This window comes from Bubalus kerabau, chromosome 6 (assembly GCF_029407905.1).
Source record: "Bubalus kerabau isolate K-KA32 ecotype Philippines breed swamp buffalo chromosome 6, PCC_UOA_SB_1v2, whole genome shotgun sequence".
Taxonomy (NCBI): Eukaryota; Metazoa; Chordata; class Mammalia; order Artiodactyla; family Bovidae; genus Bubalus; species Bubalus kerabau.
The window spans coordinates 34532011-34551802 of NC_073629.1; the positions used below are offsets into that span (position 1 = coordinate 34532011).

Here is a 19792-nt window from a genome sequence, read left to right on the forward strand (position 1 = left end):
AAATTTTTATAACTTTTAATGATTTGTATTGAGTATAATTGACATATGACACAGTTTCAGGTGTACAACATAATGATTTAATATATGTATGTAAATTGATTTTTGAGGAATGCCTACCCACTCAAGTATTCTTGCCTAGAGAATTCCCCGGACAGAGGAGCCTGGCAGGCTACAGTCCGTGGAGTCACAAAGAATCAGACACAACCGAGTGACTTTCTCTTTCACTTGGCAAGGAAAAGATGCGAGCTCCCAGTTTAGAAGCTCTGGGTGATTTCTAAGAAGGGGCCTTCAGAAGATGTGAGGATGGCTGTCCCAAGGTCCAGAGCAGAGGCTTGGAGGGGCCCCTACAGATGAGGGGAGGCCCGTAGGAGCAGGCCTGTCTCTCATCTGGAAGAAGATGTCAGTGGAGGGAGCTCTGCTCTCTCAGCACCTCACCCTCTCAGGCAGGGAGACAAGCCTTGAAGGGGCAGGTTGACTTGCCCTGGGGTATGGTTCAGCCCCCTCTCCTCTCCCTCCACCCCAGGGCTCCTCCTTCTCTTTCTGACCCAGGCCTGGACAAAATCTCCAACCCACAAGAATACAATTAGAACAACAACTTTTTTAAAAGGAAAAGCAAAAGCTACAAGACGATCAGATACATAGTTGTTTGAGAGCAGAGTGTTTGACCGGAAGGTCTCACAGCCTGGCCAGGGACACTAAGACCAAGGGTGGGGTCCTCTGGAGGAGGAAGACTTTGTGATATTTCTGCAACCCACTCACCCCCATCTTAACTCCAGTCCCAGAGGCAGAGTAGGGTCACATGGTTCTTGACTGGTAGGTCAGCTCCTAAGTTTCTTATCAGGGCTGTCACTTTGCTTCCCTGGCCATCAGTCTCTTCATCCATAAAGTGGGCATCATGGCACCCTGAGGGTTGATGTGAGGATTAGAAACATAAATAAATATTATAGCAGGAGGAGTGCCACACAAAAAGCATATGGTTAACTACCTTTATGTGGTAGTAATTTTGCAATAATAATTATTAATTGCAATTGCCACTGTAATCATTTTACAATATATACCTATACCAATTCATTGTGTTGTGCATCTTAAATTTATACCATGTTACATGTCAATTACATCCCAATAGAGCTGGGGGTGGGAGCACATATACCTCTGTTCATCAGTGTTCTGTTATCACAGCCTCACCTCTGTGTCTTTGCTATGCTGGTTTCCCTGTTCCAGATGCCCTTCCTTTTTCTCCATCTGGCAAAATCTTACTATTTTAAGACCTACCTCCAGTATCACCTCCTTTGAATCCACCCGCCAATGCAGAAGGCGCAGGAGATGCGAGTGTGATCCCTGGGTTGGGAAGATCCCCTGGAGAAGGAAATGACAACCCACTCCAGTATTTCTTGCCTGGAAAATTTCATTGGCAGAGGAGCCTGGCAGACTATAGTCCAGGGCAATAGTCGGACACAACAGAGATCGAGCATACACACCAGTATCACCTCCTTTGTCAAAACTTTTGAAGCGCTAGATGAGCAGAAGCATCCTCTGCTCCTCAGGACTTCTGGGCACTTTACTCCTACACCCTCAGCCCTTACCAGCTAGGTCTCGGGAGTCACTGACCCTGTGCACCAGGAACTCTGGGCCAGGATGCTGCCCTTTCGTGTCCTGTCTAACATAGAAGCCACTGGGCAAGCCTTTGTCAGATGCCCACAGAATGACTTCTGCTTGTCTCCTAACAATCTTCCCCACTCCTTTTTGGGGAGGGGACTGAGCAGGGGAATGGGCCTTCCTTTTCCGTAGGTACTTTCCTGGATTTGGGTTGATTCCAAAGAAGTTGGGGTGCCCTCAGTGGGGGCCCAATTCAGATACTCTTGAGGTTGGGGCTCCCTCATTATGGGGAGGAGCTGGGGATACCAAAAGCAAGAGGCACAGCTGGAGAGCTGGACTCGGCTGGGACGCGTGCCCTAGAAGGGTGGATGCCCAAGGCAGGGCTGTCCTGTTAGGTCACCCAAACTCGGTGGCTTCAGAGGCCACGCACGGGCCTTTTGAGGGAAGGAGCTGGCCTGCCCTGACCCCCACCACAACACACACACACACACACACACACACACACACACACACAAGCACACTCAGCTGTGCACAGCTGGATGGTTCCCTCTGAACCCTCTGAACCTGGTGTTCCTCCGCACTCTCAGAAGGGCCACCCCACCCCAGACCTCAGGAAACATCGTGGGTCTGTCCTGCCCCCTGCTGGCCTCGGAGAAAATAGCCCTGAGGAAAGTGCAGGGCGCTGCCTGGCCACTCTGCCAGGCATTATTCCTGAAGACACCGACCACCCCAGCCCCAACTTTCCCGCTGTCCTGTGGGTCTCACCATTTGACCTTAGTTACTGTTCAAGTCCAAACTCTTTGGCTGGGCAAAGTCCTTCAGGACCTGATTCCAAAGTCCTTTTCCCATCTGACTTCCCACCACTCCCTCCCCAAACCCTGGCGCCAGCAAAGCATCTGGTTTTTTGCCCCTGGAATACACTCTCCAGTGTGTTCTGACTGCTGGCCTTGATGCAGGTTATCCCTTTCCAGCACTGCCATGGCCCTTTTCTCTCTGCTTCAAGATCCAGTCAAGTCTTACCTCCTGGCTGAGCACCCCAGCTCCAGACACGCTCCAGCACTCAGCCAGAGCTCATCCCTGTCCCCTGTGGCTTGTGCCCACCCTCGTTCCATCTGCAGCTAGACAAAGGATAGTCACATCGAATGTGCACAGACTCAGGGCTTCAGCACAGGGCCGTGCACACAGCCAGTGCATATACTCAGTGCTGGGTGGGATAGGTGATCAGTCCCAGCACCTCATGTTTCCATTTCTCCCACCAGCCCCAAGGGCTGCAGGGAGGCTGGCAGGGTCCCCCGGGAGGGGAAGGGTGCTCTCAGTTTAAAGTGTAGGTCCCTGATCATCCTCCAGGCCCCTTGCCCTCACAGAACTAGTATCTGGACGGCACCAGCTGTCAAGGAGAGGCGGGAAAGGGGAGGCCCCCTGACGTGCAGCTGGACCTGGGAGAAATGTGTGTGCAGGGGATGCTGACACCCTCCTCCAGGTCACTCCCTCCTCTCCCAGCCACTTCTGCTCTCCTGACTTCTGGTTCCTGTCTATCTTCACTCACTCACTCTGTGATCCTCTGTTAGGTGGCAGACACTGGTTTGGCTGTGAGTATTACACAGAAGAAGACACAAAACCCTGTCCTCAAGAAGTACCTTGTCTAGTAGAAGAGAAAATGAAGGTCTTCACCAGTATCTCGCGTTAAGGGTTCTGACAGAGATAGAAGAAGCTGTGTGTCCTCCCAGACCACAGCTGAACCAGCTGAGAGGCAAGGGGAATCCAGGGACCCTGCCAGGATGTGGGTGTGTTGGAGGTGAAATGGGAAGGAGGCACCCAGTCATTAACCAGGCAGCAAAGGTGGGGAGACAGAAAGTGAAGCCAGGTCTGGATTTCTGGACACTTCTTTGCACATGGATTCAGGGTGGGAAGAGGAGATTTGCAGAAAGCAAATCTCAAGTGCCATGGGCAAAGATAAGGACTTTGATTTTTTTTTTTTTTCTTAAAGCAAAGGGAGCAACTGAAGGATTTATAAGCAGGGAAGTGACGTGTGTACATCTGAATTTTAGACAGATCTGTTAGGCAGAGGTTGGCAAGCAGCGAAGGGAGCATCCATAGGGAGGTTTGGGAGGCTGTGGTGGAATAAAGGGGGTGGGGGTGGGTCTGAATTAAGGCAATAGCAGTAGGGATGGAAAATCATAGCAGATTCTGGAGTTTCAAACAAGAAAACATACGACTCAGTCCTAGATGTGGGGAATGGATGGTGGGACCACAGACTGAGATGGGGACACTGGAGAAGGAACAGGCTTAGTTTGGAGCCCAATCTCTGGGGCCCCTGTCCTCCCCAAGGACAGTGTTCCCTGCATGGATGCCGCAGCCCGCATGACCCCTGCCTTGCCCTTCAAGACCTTCCCTGGAACTGCACCTTGCTGGTGGAAGGACATAGCGGGAACCTCGGCCTCTGCCCTGTGTCCTCCCCACCACACGGGTTCCTGCCCTTCCTCTTTGCAGCCCCAAAGGAGTTGGGTGGATGAGATTTTAAAAAAAATGGAGGTGAAGGAGCCAGGGAGCCCACTAGGACTGAACCATTCAGCTCCCCTGCAAGAGAGGTGGGGGGTGGGAAGCTCCCCAGGCCAGGAGCCATGAAGGCAAATTCTATCCAATGAGGTGGCAGCCCCAGCTTCAGTTTCCTCAGCTGTAAAATGCCCAGCTCTATGGTAGGGCTACGGGCTGTGTGGTGGGACTAATGGCGACCTCCTCCAAGAGGACTTATGCCAACACGCTGTGCCTCCCAAGACTGCTGCTGCCAGTCCCCCTGTCCCTGTGGCAGGCCACTGCTAGCTCACACCTCCACAGAAGACCCTCAAACACTCAGAGGCAGGACACAGTGGAAAAGACCCCGATGCTGGGAAAGGCTGAAGGCAGGAGAGGTGGACAACAGAGGCTGAGATGGTTGAATGGCATCACCAACTCAGTGGATGAGTTTGAGCAAACTCCGGAAGATTGTGAAGGACAGGGAAGTCCATGGGATCACAAAGAGTCAGACACGACTTAGTGACTGAACAACAACAACAAAACTGCTCAGGGGGGTCAGGCCACCTTCGAGGTCCCACCCACCATAACTGCCTATGATTCCACCCTGTCCTGGCCTTTCGTGTCTGCAACTCACCTACTAGCCAGCAGAGGGGGCCCACACCCCTTCCCAGCCAACCTGGAGCCCGGCCAGGGAGGCTGGCAAAGAGACAGGAAACCTGACTAAATCACCGCTGTGTGGAGCATGTGACTTGCTTAGTGCAGCACTAGGCCCGGGAGCCTGGTGGGCTGCAGTCCACCGGGTCGCTGGGAGTCGGACACGACTGAGCGACTTCACTTTCACTTTTCACTCTCATGCATTGGAGAAGGCAATGGCAACCCACTCCAGTATTCTTGCCTGGAGAATCCCAGGGAGGGGGAGCCTGGTGGGCTGCCGTCTATGGGGTCGCACAGAGTCGGACACGACTGAAGCAACTTAGCAGCAGCAGCAAGCCTGGGACACTCATTCAATAAGTAGGAGCCATAGTCTACATTTTGCAGATGAGGAAACTGGGATTCCAAGAGTTACATTTGAACCCAAGGGTTCAGGCACCCATGACTATTTAGGCAGCTCCAGGAAAGCATGATAACACACTCTTAACGAGTGAAGAACTTGCCTTAAAAGAGGGAGCACCCTGGGTGAATGTTCCAGGAATACAGGCCTGACACCGGCTTAGGAAAAAATGTTCCAATGGTCAGGGTTGGCTGGCCGGGACAGGGACTGCCTTGACGGTGAGCACGGTCTCTGAGGGAATGTTTTAGGCAGCCAGGAATTAAGGGGTGGTGGGTCTCTCTAAAGCCTAGAGGACCTCCCTCCAGCCTAGAGGACCACGTTCTGAGAGGACTGAAGGGCCTAGTGCAGTGGGTGCCTGCCCTGCGTCAAGGAAGCCACTGCCCCTCTGGGGGCTCAGCTCTCTCCAGTGCCTTGCAGATGTCCACACTCTCCCCAGGACACGCTCAGCCTCAGGGCCAGAGAGGCCCAGGACCTTCTCTGCAGGCTCTGGATCCCAGTCAGGAGCCCAGGGGCAGCCCCACTCCTACCCCCCGCCCCACCCCCACTCCTGGCTGCCCCACAGCTGGCCCCTCCTCTGAGGCTTGTTCTGGAATCCAGGGCAGGCCTCTCAAGGGCAGGGTCTCTGCTGGCCTGAGTTCTGTGCTCTTTTCACAGGGCTGTGGCCCTGCCAGTCTGCTGGGGAGGGCAGCCTGCCACAGTCAGCAGGCTTATTCTGGGAGCCCTGCGAGGCTATGGATCAGGCCTCTCTTTGGACAAGTATTCTGGGTCTGAGTTGGGGAGGCCAGGGTTCCTGACCTGAGCCACTATCCAGTTTCAGAGCAGAGCATGGTGGGTTATTTCTCTGAAAGGATGCTCCCTGTCTGTGGCACAAGCACACCCCAGGGGGCACACCCAGGGGACTGAGGGGGAAGAGGGGAAGCAGACAGGACAGCCTCTCAGGTCCAAGTCAGACAGCAGCAGCCCAGCACGGGCCTCTTCCGGGTGACACGCTTAAGGAAGGGCCTCACCAATTGGTTCCCATGAGAACCACTGGGGAGATTGTGAAACTGTGGATTCTGGGACTCGTTCCTGGACTCTCCATGGCTGGAGTGTTCAACCAGGCTGCCCAGGGATCCCCACAGACCAGGTATGTGAGACACTGCTCTAGAGAGACCGAGGTGGCAGCCTGCCCGGCGCCGCGCCGTGCTTTTCTGGGGTGGCTGCGGGAGCTTGGGGAGGCCTGCCGGGGGAGACACCCCTTGGACGCGTGGAGTCTACTCTGCATGGCTCCGCAGGGAGAGCTGGGAGCAGCAGCACTTACAGGGAGGCCCGAGTTGGGAGGCAGATTTACAGAGCCCCTTCCTGCTCCAGACTTGTGACCTATGATATCTTATGTAATCCTTAGTCATCACCAGCTCTTCTGGCAAACGATGAACCTGAAGCTCAGAGAACTCAGGTTCCAAGGCCACACAGCTAAGAGCCAGAACTAGGGTCAAACTAAGTGTTTCTGGCCCTGAGTCCCTTGCTCTGGACTGTATAGGGTCCCACACAGCCTACATTGCTGGTGAGGTAATGAGGGACTGGTCACTAAGAGGTTCCCAACAGCAGCTGGGTGCTGCAGAAGGGAGCCTTGCTCTCTGTGGAGGAACCACGTGGGGTGGGAATATGTAGTGGGTGTGGGAGGGCCAGGAAACCACAGAGAGGCTTCCAGACTCCCCCACCAGTCCCCCACCCCACCCCCACACGCTCAGCCCTCCCCAGGGCTCGGGAAGGACAGCACAATCTGTCCAGTGCCTCTCAAGGGCAACCAAGGTGTGGCCTGGACCCAGCCCACGCTCTGGGTGGCCTCCATGAAGAGACCCGAGATTCCTCGGGGGCACAGCCCAAGGCCTTTGGGACCCTCTGTGGCACAGAGGGGAGGGTTGAGCCCTCCCACTGGCCTTCCCAGGGTCGGGTGGGGGTCCCAGGACACTGATCTCACTTTCCAACAGCCAGCTCTGGGCAGGACTGAGTCCCAGGGCTGCAGGAGCAGCACTTTCCTGGGACAATTTAGTCTTGTTTTGTTACTTTTAAAACTCCCATTTATTTTGTGTGGAGTAGAGAGGGAAAGGAGAGGCACTGATTACAAAAATAACATGCTTTTTGGGAAAAAGTTGAAAAATATAGAAAAGCACAGAGAAGAAATCACGTAGAAGCCGCCCCCACCCCCAAAACCCTAAAGAGAACCGACATTGTTTCTTTCAGTACCTTTTCTTCAAGCCAAGCTGCTGCTGCTAAGTCGCTTCTGTCGTGTCTGACTCTGTGCGACCCTGTAGACAAGCTGCTCAGGTTCAAATGGCTGTCCTGTCGTCTCTGGGGTGTGACGCGGCATAAATGGCCTCTCCCCTCTTTACACCTCAGTTTCTTCATATCTAACCTGGAGATGAAAATAACAGAGGCTACTTCAAAATCTTGTTGTGAGCGTCAGCATATAGGTGCCTGTCACACACTAGATGCCAAAAAAGTGTTCAGATTCAAACACTGATGTTTATTTTTATGTTTAGATTTTCGTGATTAAAATTGTTTATAAAATTGAATATTACCATTTTATAGCAAGCTTTTTTCACCTAATACATCACGAACATTAGCTATATTTAAGATTTACATGATTGAAACGCTTTGTTTCTATTTATAAGGTTACGTGTGTTTTTAGATTTTTTTCTATGTTTTTATTTATATGATCTCAATTTATGTGTTTTTTTGTTTATTCCACTAAACTAGTATCTACACAGTATCTACCACTGTGTGGCCTGCCTTCCTATCTTGTGCTGCTCCATGAACTTTCCCCCCGCTTCACTGAATAATAGACTTTGAATGGCTGCATTGTGCTCGCCGGGCAGCGGATTGAAACGGGGACAGGAACGGAAGTGCATGATGGAGGCGCTGGATGAGTGCCCTCCCCTGCACACCCATAGCAGGCAGCCAGGCCAGGCCCAGGGAGGGTGACCCAGGGCGCTGCCCCTCGTGGGACAGTGAGCCAGGCATATATCCATCCCCTCCCTTAAGATCACCCAGGATAGGCCCTTCTTTGAGGCTCCGCTTGCTAAGCAGCCCTCCCCAGCCTGGCCTGAGGTTCCTCCACCCCAGCCTCTCTGGATGCCTGCTCTGAATCACCATCCAAGGGTCAGGCCTCTGGTGAAGAGGTTTCCAGGCGTCCCTGTCGGCCTTTCTGCCAGGGCTGCCTGTGTGAGAGGAGGCTGGAGGAATCTCGTCCCTTGGGACCACGGATCTCCCTGGATGAGGGGTGGGATGCAAAACAGAGGGGTGGGATGAGGAGGTATGTGTGGGAGTCACCCACCCCATCTAAGGCTGGACGAAGGCCAAACCCATTGCCCAGAAGTGGGGGAGAGACACTGAGAATGTCATCTAGGGGGCCATCCTGCTGCCAGGGACAGTTAGGAGAAGGATGGAGAAACAAGGCCTGAGAACTGGCTTGGGGTGGGGGCTTAGGAGACTGAGGAACTCAGGGCGAACAGGGCAGATGAGGGTGGGCCCTGGGATTCCGACCCCAGCCTCCCAGCCCCTGAATGGAGCTGTTTCCAGGAGTACCTGAAGCCCAGCCTTGTCTCCTGAAAATCTAATCCTCCAACACCACCCTGGCTGCACAGTGCTTGCCCTCAAGCCACCCGCTCCCAGCCTCCCCCAGCTGCAGACCCCTTTCCTCTGCGTCTGTGGAGCAGGAAGGTGAAGGTGGAGGCAGGGAACACAGCAGAGCTACTCTTGGGAACCAGGCCAGAGGCTGTGTATGTGCAGAAATCCCGGGCTGGCTCAGACCCCTCCTCTCCCAGTGTAGAGGGAGGCCAGCCCCTCCCTCTACACTCTGGACCCCACGCTGAGCATGCTTGTTTCTTCTGACCCCCAGAAGGTAAGCTCCAAGTACAGGGACATCATGGCTCTTGCTGACTCCTCTGTCTGGCTCACAGAAGCAACTCGCCCTGCATGCCAGTGCTGGGGGCAGCTGAGATGCACTGTTTCTGTGACTGCCTGGCAGCCCCGGGACCATCCATCAGCCCCAGCCAGGACCACCATGACTCGGGCCCCACCCCTGATCTGACGTGGAGGCCGTGCCTTGTCTGTGCAGGGCGCCAGTCAGACCTCTGGCTGGACTCTGCTTGTGGCATCCATTCCGTGAGCCTGAGACGCTCCTAGTTGACATTCCACCCCCGGAGCCTTTCAGCCACGGAAAGGCTCCGCCCTTCATGAAACCAGAGCCCTCGTTCCCCAGAGTCCTCCAGAGTTGCCCCCTATTGACCAGGGTCTGCTCTGGAGTTTCCAAGAAGCCCAGGATTGCTTCCATGGCCAGGCCAGGGTAGCCTGGAGGGGCTCCTTGGCCCCTTCAGCCTAAACCCTGTGCAGCTGGGTCCATTTCTACCTTGATGCCTCAGTAGCCTCTCTCTAGGCCCTGAGAACCAGCAAGTGGCAAGTTCTCCCAGGGGTCGGGGGCAGGGGAGGGGGCGGGGTTGGGGCAGGGAACAGCGACATCCTTGTCACATCTTTGTGACGCTCAGTGACTCAAAGCACTTAGTGACTCCACTTACCACCAGGTGATAAAGACACAGATATTCCCTGTCACCTGCCATCACCATCTTCACTCACACACACACACACACACACATACACACACACACACACACACATTGGCCACTCCCAATGTCTACCACTCCATTTCACTCATGCATCCAACAGGATTTTTACTCCCTCCACCTGGCATTCCCTTCCCAGTTTGTCTCTGGGCCTGACTCGTGTGTGATTTTTAAGCTCTGGCCCCAGCATCCCCTCCTCTGGGAAGTTTTCCCTGATGCCCCCAAAACAGTATGTGGTCTTTTGTGCCTGGGGGGCCACAGTTCATGAATTTGTCCACAGGTCCTCCTCCCCCCTGAGGGCTCTGATGTGGACTTTCCCTCAGAGTGATACATGCAGTCGTGGAGGGACGTGTGAACCAGGGCCTGGTCCCCACCAGTCTCAGGCAGTGGGAAGGCTGCTAGAGAAGGTGGGGCTTACAGGTAGACACGAAGGACAGTGGGCCTTTCCCATGGGCAGAGAGAACAGCCTGCCTTCCGAGTTATGACGCATCTAGGAACCAATCATGAGTCAGTCTCTAAGTTGAGTGTAAAGTACAAGCAGCACGAAGTGAGGGGAGATAAGGGCTGAACCCAGAGGCTGGAGTCTCAAGTTCACAAAGCTCCTACTCCGTTAAGTCGGAACTATGGCGCTGTTTGCTATATCTGGGTGAGAGAGAATGCCAGTCTCTCATCTAGCCACCATTTCATGTGCTGCTGTGGACTAGTTTATCAAAGCGATGGTTCAGAGACAAAAGGATGCCTAAAGTGGGTCCAAGTCCCAGTTTAATGAAGAATATAATATTGAAAGCTTTTAGAAGGAATTCTTTCTAAATCTTCTGAAATCCAATCCCTCAGATTCTAGATTTCCTAGAGATAATAAGAATTTGTCCAATAACTTGTTAGATATCTCCAAAGTTTTAATAAATTTCTGCATCTTTTTTAAGCGCTGTGATAAGGAATTTGGATCTTGTCCTGGGATCAGTGGGGAGTTAGTGATGGGTTTTATACAGAGGAGTGGATGATCAAATTTCCAGCTAAGGAAGATCCCCTGCCTGCAAGGATGGGGGGGACTAATAAGAACAAGATTGGAGGCAGGGGGTGTAGGACACTACGGTGCCCTCACAGGCAGACAGTCTGACAGTGGGCAGGACTCAGGCTACGGAGGCGGGATGGGAGGAAGGTGGACCTGTTGTTGGTGTTGTTGTTTTGGTTGCTTAAGAAGTTGCTAAGGAGATGGGACTCGCAGGAGGGGTGGTGGGCCAGGTGCAGAGGTTGTGCCCCGCTTGGACACTTGACCAGTGGTAGTGCCTTTGCTGAGCTGGCAACATGGGAGGAGAGGCTGGGTGGTTTGGAGGGAGATACTGAACTCAAGCTGAGTTCCAAGGTGTCCCCTAGCATGTAACACAGTGTCTGGCAGACAGGAAGTCCTCAGTATATAGCTGTGGAGTGAATATATAAGTGAATAAATGAATGAATGAACACGGTCCTCCAGGCTTAAGAGCCTTGTAATTCAATGAGATGCCTCTGAGCCTCTAATCCCTTCCCCTCATACCTGCGTCCCAGCTCCTGGTGTCCCAGTCAGGATTACTTTGCCAAAGAATTTCTTTGACACCTGGAGCTTTCTTTGTGGAAGCATCAGTTATGTCCCCCTGGTCCCCAGGGATGAGGGGCTTGGCCTCGCCATCAGTCCAAAAGCCCCCTTCCCTGGAGTGGTTCCACCATGCTTGGCACTGAAGCAGCCCCAGGCCCAGCCCCACCCAAGCTGCCAAGGGCTCCTGTCTGAGGAGACCCGCCCTGCTCCCAAGGGCACTCCTACAGGGCCCTGAAGGAGCAAGATGCTGAGGATGCAAGCGGAGCTCCTTGTTTCTCCACCTGAAGACTTCACAGGGACCTCTGCAGTGGGCCAGGCCCCTCTCCCAGCCTCCGCTCCCAGGCTCCATGAGAGTACCTGCAGTGCTTGCCCCTCAAATACATGGAGAGGCCTGTGGGAAGGACAGGGTCCAGCCTGAGCTGGACAGGAACGCAGTCTTGGTGGGGCATTCTGATCGGGGCTGGCGCTGGGATTGGGGGAGGCAAGGAAGGGACAGGCTATCCTGTCCTGAGAGAAGCTGAAGGACCAAGAGCCTCAGACCCATGGAACGGAGCAGCAGGGGAGGTCAGGAGAGCTGGATCCATGAGGCCATGGCTAGGGCTAGCTCAGCAGCCCTGTGACCCCTGGGCCTCTAACGCTGACTGCCCAATGGACTGTCTCCGCTGGAAGGCCTATGGACAAGATCCCATCCCTGGACTCCAGGCCATCTAGGGCTCTGTTGGCCGGGGTAGGGGTAGAGGAGTAGGCTGAGATCTCCTGGGATGGCCCCAAGGAAACCAAGGGTGGGGGCTAGACACAGGCTCTGTTCCCAGACCACAGGACTCTCCAAACACAGATCTTAACCCTACAAAGCCGAGTCTCTGACCACGAGACCACCACCACACAAACACAGGTATTTCCCTCCCTTCTTTCCCCTCCTACTTTTGCACTCCAGTCCCCTATAATGAAGAGGACATCTTTTTTGGGTGTTAGTTCTAGAAGGTCTTGTAGATCTTCATAGAAACGTTCAACTTCAGCTTCTTCAGCATTACTGGTCAAGGCATAGACTTGGATTACTGTGATATTGAATGGTTTGCCTTGGAAATGAACAGAGATCATTCTATTGTTTTTGAGACTGAATCCAAGTACTGTATTTTGGACTCTTTTGTTGACTATGATGGCTACTCCATTTCTTCTAAGGGATTCCTGCCCACAGTAGTAGATATAATGGTCATCTGAGTTAAATTCACCCATTCCAGTCCATCTTAGTTCACCGATTTCTAAAATGTCAATGTTCACTCTTGCCATCTCCTGTTTGACCACTTCCAATTTGCCTTGATTCATGGACCTAACATTCCAGGTTCCTATACAATATTGCTCTTTACAGCACCAGACTTTACTTCCATCACCAGTCACATCCACAACTGGGTGTTGTTTTTGCTTTGGCTCCATCCCTTCATTCTTTCTGGAGTTATTTCTCCATTCTTCTCTAGTAGCATCTGGGCACCTACTGACCTGGGGAGTTCATCTTTTAGTAACCTAACATTTTGCCTATTCATACTGTTCATGGGGTTCTCAAGGCAAGAATACTGAAGTGGTTTGCCATTCCCTTCTCCAGTGGACCACGTTTTGTCAGAACTCTCCGCCATGACCCGTCCATCTTGGGTGGCCCTTCATGGCATGTCTTATAGTTTCATTGAGCTAGACAAGGCAGTGGTCCATGTAATCAGTTTGGTTAGTTTTCTGTGATTGTGGTTTTCATTCTGTCTGCCCTCTGGTGGATAAGGATAAGAGGCTTATAGAAGCTTCCTGATGGGAGAGACTGACTGAGGGGGAAACAGGGTCTTATTCTGATGGGCAGGGCCATGCTTAGTAAATCTTCAATCCAATTTTCTGTTGATGGGCGGGGCTGTGTTCCCTCCCTGTTGCTTGACCTGAGCCAAACTATGATGGAGGTAGTGAAGATAATGGCGACTTCCTCAAAAGGTCCCTTGCAGAACTACTACACTCAGTGCCCCCGACCCAGCAGCAGGCCACCGCCGACCCATGTCTCCGCCAGAGACTCCTGGACACTCAGGGGCGTGTCTGGGTCAATTTGTGGGGTTACTACTGCTCCTTTCTCCTGGGTCCTGGTGTACACAAGGCTTTGTTTGTGTCCTCCAAGAATCTGTTTCCCCAGTCCTGTGTAAGTTCTGGTGGTTTTATGGTGGGATTAATAGAGACCTCCTCCAAGAGGGCTTATGCCATACCTAGGTCTGCTGCACCCAGAGCCCCTACCCCTGCAGCAGGCCTCTGCTGACCTGTACCTCCACAGGAGACACTCAGACACAGTTCTGGCTCAGTCTCTGTGGTTTGGGCATGCGTTTTGTGCCCTTTCCAGGTTGAGCAGCTCAGGCGATCAGGTGCTTGCTGAGCACACTGTCCCAGGTGGACTGTGTGTCTTAATCACCTCCCTGGTCCCAGTCACTCAGTTTCCTGGGTGTGCTGCAAGAGCACCATCTCAGATGTGCTGTATGTCTCCTCTGGAGAGCTAATCTCAGGCTGTGACCCTCCTGGCAGATGTCAACCATCCAGGATCTCAGGAAGATGTGGCTAGCAGCTGGGAGCCTGCTCACAGCCTTCTCTGGGGACGAGATTGCAGCAGTCCCTTGCCTTCTGGCTCTGGCTGTCGAAAGCCTGCCTCTCTGCCTCCAGGTGGAGAGGGACCGGTATGCAGCTAGCTCTCCTTTGGTATTTGCTCAATCCTTTGTTCTCTGAGCCGGAGAGGCTGCGCGTTAGGCAGTTAGGTTAGAGCCTTTCATGGGAAAGTTCTCTCTTCTGCAGTTGCAGTTAGGCGTGTATTCTGTGGGTTTTGGGTTTTTTCCCTCCCAGTTATGTTGCCTTCTGAGATTCTAAAACTCCCCACAGACCCCCCGTGAGACAGTTTCCTACTGTGTGGAAACTTCTCCTCCTTCATGACTCCCTCCCCAGAGCCAGACATCCTGGAATGCAAAGTCAAGCGGGTGTTAGGAAGCATCACTACCAACAAAGCTAGTGGGGGTAATGGAATTCCAGTTGAGCTATTTCAAATCCTAAAAGATGATGCTGTGAAAGTGCTGCACTCAATATGCCAGCAAATCTGGAAAACTCAGCAGTGGCCCACGGGACTGGAAAAGGTCAGTTTTCATTCCAATCCCATAGAAAGCCAATGCCAAAGAATGTTCAAACTACCGCACAATTGCACTCATCTCACATGCTAGCAAAGTCATGCTCAAAATTCTCCATGCCAGGCTTCAACAATACGTGAACCATGAACTTCCAGATGTTCAAGCTGGATTTAGAAAAGGCAGAGGAGCCAGAGATCAAACTGCCAATATCCTCTTGATCATCAAAAAAGCAAGAGCATTCCAGAAAAACATCTACTTTTGCTTTATTGACTACACCAAAGCCTTTGACTGTGTGGATCACAACAAACTGTGGAAAATTCTTAAAGAGATGGGAATACCAGACCACCTGATCTGCCTCTTGAGAAATCTGTATGCAGGTCAAGAAGCAACAGTTAGAACCAGACATGGAACAACAGACTGGTTCCAAATTGAAGAAAGGAGTACATCAAGGTTGCATATTGTGTCCTGCTTATTTAACTTATATGCAGAGTACATCATGTGAAATGCCAGTCTGGATGAAGCACAAGCTGGAATCAAGACTGCCAGAAGAAATATCAATAACCTCAGATATGCAGATGACACCACCCTTATGACAGAAAGTGAAGAAGAATTAAAGAGCCTCTTGATGAAAGTGAAAGAGGAGAGTGAAAAAAAGTTGGCTTAAAACTCAACGTTCAGAAAACAAAGATCATGGCATCCTGTCCCATCACTTCATGGCAAATAGATGGGGAAACAATGAAAACAGTGGGAGACTTTATTTTCCTGGGCTCCAAAACCACTGCAGATGGTGACTGCAGCCATGAAATTAAAAGATGCTTGCTTCTTGGAAGAAAAGCTGTGACCAACCTAGACAGCATATTAAAAAGCAGAGATATTACTTTGCCAACAAAGGTCTGTCTAGTCAAAGCTATGGTTTTTCCAGTGGTCATGTATGGACGTGAGAGTTGGACTATAAAGAAAGCTGAGCACCAAAGAATTGATGCTTTTGAACTGTGGTGTTGAGAAGACTCTTTAGAGTCCCTTGGACTCCAAGGAGATCCAACCAGTCCATCCTAAGGAAATCAGTCCTGAATATTCACTGGAAGGAATGATGCTGAAGCTCCAATACTTCGACCATCTGATGTGAAGAACTGACTCATTGGAAAAGACCCTGATACTGGGAAAGATCGAAGGCAGGAGGAGAAGGGGACGACAGAGGATGAGATGGTTAGATGACATCACTGACTCAAAGGACATGAGTTTGAGTAAGCTCCGGGAGTTGGTGATGGACAGGGAAGCCTGGCATGCTGCGGTCCATGCAGTCACAAAGAGTCGGACACAACTGAGCGACTGAACTGACTTACTGACTCTCCCCTCCTGCCTCACTCCCTGTTTCTGTCCTACCTCCCTTGTTAGACTGTAAGCCCCCAGAGGGCAGGCAGCCTGGATGCCAAGGAAGGCTCTTAAATATCATGAAGCATGAAGACTGGATCACATACAGGGACAGAGGGGGGTCTCAGTTTCACATCTCTGTTGAAGCTGCCCAGGCTCAACCAGAAGTCTGAGGGCATGGGGTCAGGTGGGGAGGAAAGAGTGGAAGAGCGAGAATGGTGAGGGAAGGACTACCTGCTGGGTCAGAGGGGAAAGAAGAAAAGGCAGGATGAGGTGGGCTCTTCTGGGAAGAAATCTCAGTCCTCCACCTAATGCCCATAGTGGTCCCAGCTCCCAGCCCCCATCAACTCTTATGAGCCCCACATCCTGCTCACAGGCACCACTTGGGCACCCATAACCACACACCCCCATGGGCAGCACACACAGGCACACATGCCAGTCCACACTTCCCCCAAGCCTGGGTCCACCTCCACCCACCTGTGCCCGGGGTGCCCTCTCCTGCTCCCTGCCCCAGTGCCTGATGCTGACCTGGGGCCTCAGGGGAGGCACCCACAGGCAGAGGGAAGAGGGTTACGCTAATGGCAGAGGCAAGTCAAGCAGGAAGCCTGGAAGCAAGGGGCTCTGTCTAAGCTAGGGACACCTGTCGGCGCAGGCACGGCACAGGCCTGGGTTCTGGCACTGGGCAGGTAGGCCGCCCCACCCACTAAGAGTCCAAAGAGCACAGGTGTGGCTGCCTCCCGGCCTCCGCACCATAAGACCAGTCTGCTTCAGGGCTCAACTGACCACAGGGCGCCTGCCCGGGACTGCGCCACTAGCAGAGAAGCCACTGTCTTCCCACCACCAGCACCAGGCCACCAGCTCAGACACCTGCCCCTTCGGAGGCACCAGCCTCCAGGCCTCACTGGAGCCCAGGTAAGGGCCTGGCTCTCGGGAAGATCAGGGCCCAGCCAAGCCGCAGGAGGTCCCGACATAGTGGGGACAGCTCAGTGGCTTCCCAGGCCAGGGTCTCCAGCCCATTCTCGATGTGGCGGCCCTAAGGAGGGCTTGGGACTCAGCCGAAGGCTAGCGGCCCAGCGGCCCAGGGAGCAGAGCGTGGGGCAGGCTGGGCTCCAGCAGCACCTCCAGGGCCCATGATGCAGACATGAACTTCTTCCATGCTTCAACTCCCTAAACTTGGGGGATAAATGGGGAAACTGGGCTGCCACAGATTCTCTCACCCCCCACCAGAGGCAAGACAGACCAAAGTCAACCCCCGTTCCTCCACCCCTACCTTTCATCCCGCATCCCCGTCCCACCTCGTGTTGCGATGTGGGGCAGGAGATGTTGCTTGGACCTGTCAAGAGAGACTGTTGCCAAAATCCTGGCTCCCTGTCTACTGATGCCAGATAGAAATAAGGAGACAGAGTTTGGAGGAAGTCGAAAAGAAGAGCTTCATTATTTTTGCCAGGCAAAAGGGAAATACAGCAGGCTAGTGCCTCAAGAACTAGGCCCCCCCTTTCTTGGGAATAGGGAGAGGTTTTATATCCTCTTGAAGGCCTTGCATTTTCTTTTTCTTTTGCAACATTTCAAAATGGCCACAGTTGCCATCAGGTAACTCAGCAACCGGGTCTTGTGTTCCTGAAGTTATCAGCCCTTGACCTTCTTTCTGAAATGCAGAATGCTACATGAGAGTGGAGGGGGAGAGGAATGCCAGGTGCTGAGTATAATCTATATGGAGTCAGAGAGTAATCAGCTTTGTGAAGGACAAGTCCAGCTACAAGTGTTTGTTACTAGTAACAGCTAAAGAATAACCAAGATTGTTTAAGTCTCGTAGGCCTGTTCGGCTGGAATGTGCCACAGGCTGCTCACTCATTTCTGTTTTGCTGCAATAAGACCCACAGGGACCATCCTGTGTGGAGGGGCTGGCAGGTAGGGAGGGGTGCTAAAGAAACAAAGTTCATTTTCTCTTCTTTATCTTCTGGATCTAGAAGCAGGAAGTGTTGCAGCCTGTGGGGTGCAGCTGGGGAGAGAGGGAGCAGGCTTTTAGAACCCCTTACCCTTGGAGAGGAAAGGGATCCTTCCAAACGTGGAAAACACAGACCCATAGACAGTCCCTTGTTTATTAGCAACTCATTTCCCCAACACTGAGTCATCTTAATCAGATCTTCTGCTATTTTCATAGCAGGCCTAGTTACAGGGGCGTGGGCTGCTCTCTGATACTTTGCCCAGGATATTCCAGGGTTTCTGTACAACTCAGATGCATCATGGAAATGCAAGGACATCACAGAACTGACACCTGTCCATGATGTATACACACATCATTAACACGTACCTGGACCCACACACTCAGCTAACTCCTGCCACACCCCCACACATCTCATTTACCTCCATTCCACCTCAATATATGTATATATTCTAGACTCCCTGTATGCTAGGAAGGTACTGGGGGAACAGCAGGAGCAACATAAGTCCACTCTCAGGAGGGCACAGCCCAGTGACAGAGGCGCATACATAAACAGTTAAAGCATGGAGCTTGTAGTCAGACCCAGGCTGAGTTCATTCTCTATAAAATATTTACTTGTGATCTCAGACCTGTTATCCTCTTTGAACTGCCACATCATCCTCTTCTGGTCAGAGGGGTAATAACAGTACCCACCCAGCAAGGTTGTTCTGAGGATTAAATGAGTTGTTGGGTGTAACATCTGTAGAACAGCACTCAGCACATAGCATCAAGGAAGTATAAGTGATGGTGCTGTGCTGTGCTATGCTTAGTTGCTCAGTCATGTCTGACTCTCTGCGACCCTTATGGACTTTGGCCAGTCAGGTTCCTCTCTCCATGGGGATTCTCCAGGCAAGAATACTAGAGTGGGTTGCCATGCCCTCCTCCAGGAGATCTTCCCAACCCAGGGATCGAACCCAGGTCTCCCACATTGCAGGCAGATTCTTTACCTAAACCACCAGGGAAGCATAAGTGATGGTAGTGAAAATTAAATGACACAAAATTCATAAGGCACTTGACACTAGGCTCATAGCACTAACCAGGGTGGTGCTGTTGTTTGAGAGGAACTTATAAGACTCGGTGTGGCATTAGGAAGATGGGCAGGGCTGAGTGGGGTGGTCAAGGAGGGCTTCAATGAGGAGGTGATCCTTAAACTGTAATATTTTAACTTATTTTTTTATTGCATTAACCTTGGTTTATAACACTATATAAGTTTCATGTGTACAACATTATATTTCTAATTCTGTACACACTATAACATGCTTACCATCGAAATTTACTTTGTTCGTCATCACACAGTTGATCCCCTTAACCCATTTCACCTTCCTTCCTGCCCCTTCCCCTGTGGTAACCTCTACTCTGTTCTCTGTACCTATTATCTCTATTTTCATTTGGTTTAGTCTATTCATTTATTTTATTTCTTATATTCTACATAAGTGTGGAGTCATACAATATTTGTGTTTCTTTTTCTGTCTTATTTCATTTCACATAACACCCTCAAGGTCTATGCATTTTATTGCAAATGACAAGATTTCATCTTTTTATGGCTAATATTCCTTTGTATACACTACATCTTCTTTATCCATTCACATGTGGATGGGCATTTAAGTTGTTACCATATTTTGGCTATTGTAAAGGCCAGGATGAACATGCCTGTGAGTGTGCTCAGTCACAACCAGCTCTTTGGGACCCCATAGATTGTAGCCCCCCAGGCTCCTCTGTCCATGGGATTCTCCAGGCAAGAATACTGGAGTGGGTTGCTGTTTCCTTTTCCAGGGGATCTTCCCCACCCAGAGATCGACCCTCATCTCTTGGGCTCCTGCACTGGCAGGTAGATTCTTTACCAAGGCACCCCTTGGGAAGCCCCCATGATGAATGTAGGGGTGTGGATATCTTTTTCAATGAATATTTTCATGTTCTTTAGATAAATAACCAGAAGTGGGATTGCTGGGTCATATGATTGTTCTGTTCTTGGCTTTCTGAGGA

The 19792-nt window shown here is 51.8% G+C and overlaps 1 protein-coding gene across 3 annotated transcripts in view; it reads right to left on the reverse strand.

Annotated features, from left to right (window-relative positions):
- Positions 1–19792, reverse strand: part of LOC129654995 (glutathione S-transferase Mu 1-like) — a 114728-nt gene that overhangs the window by 37439 nt on the left and 57497 nt on the right. For all 3 annotated transcript variants that reach the window (XR_008715700.1, XR_008715698.1, XR_008715699.1), the window contains one exon: positions 7388–7556. The gene's annotated coding sequence lies outside the window, so the exon portion shown is untranslated. The remainder of the gene's footprint in view (positions 1–7387; positions 7557–19792) is intronic.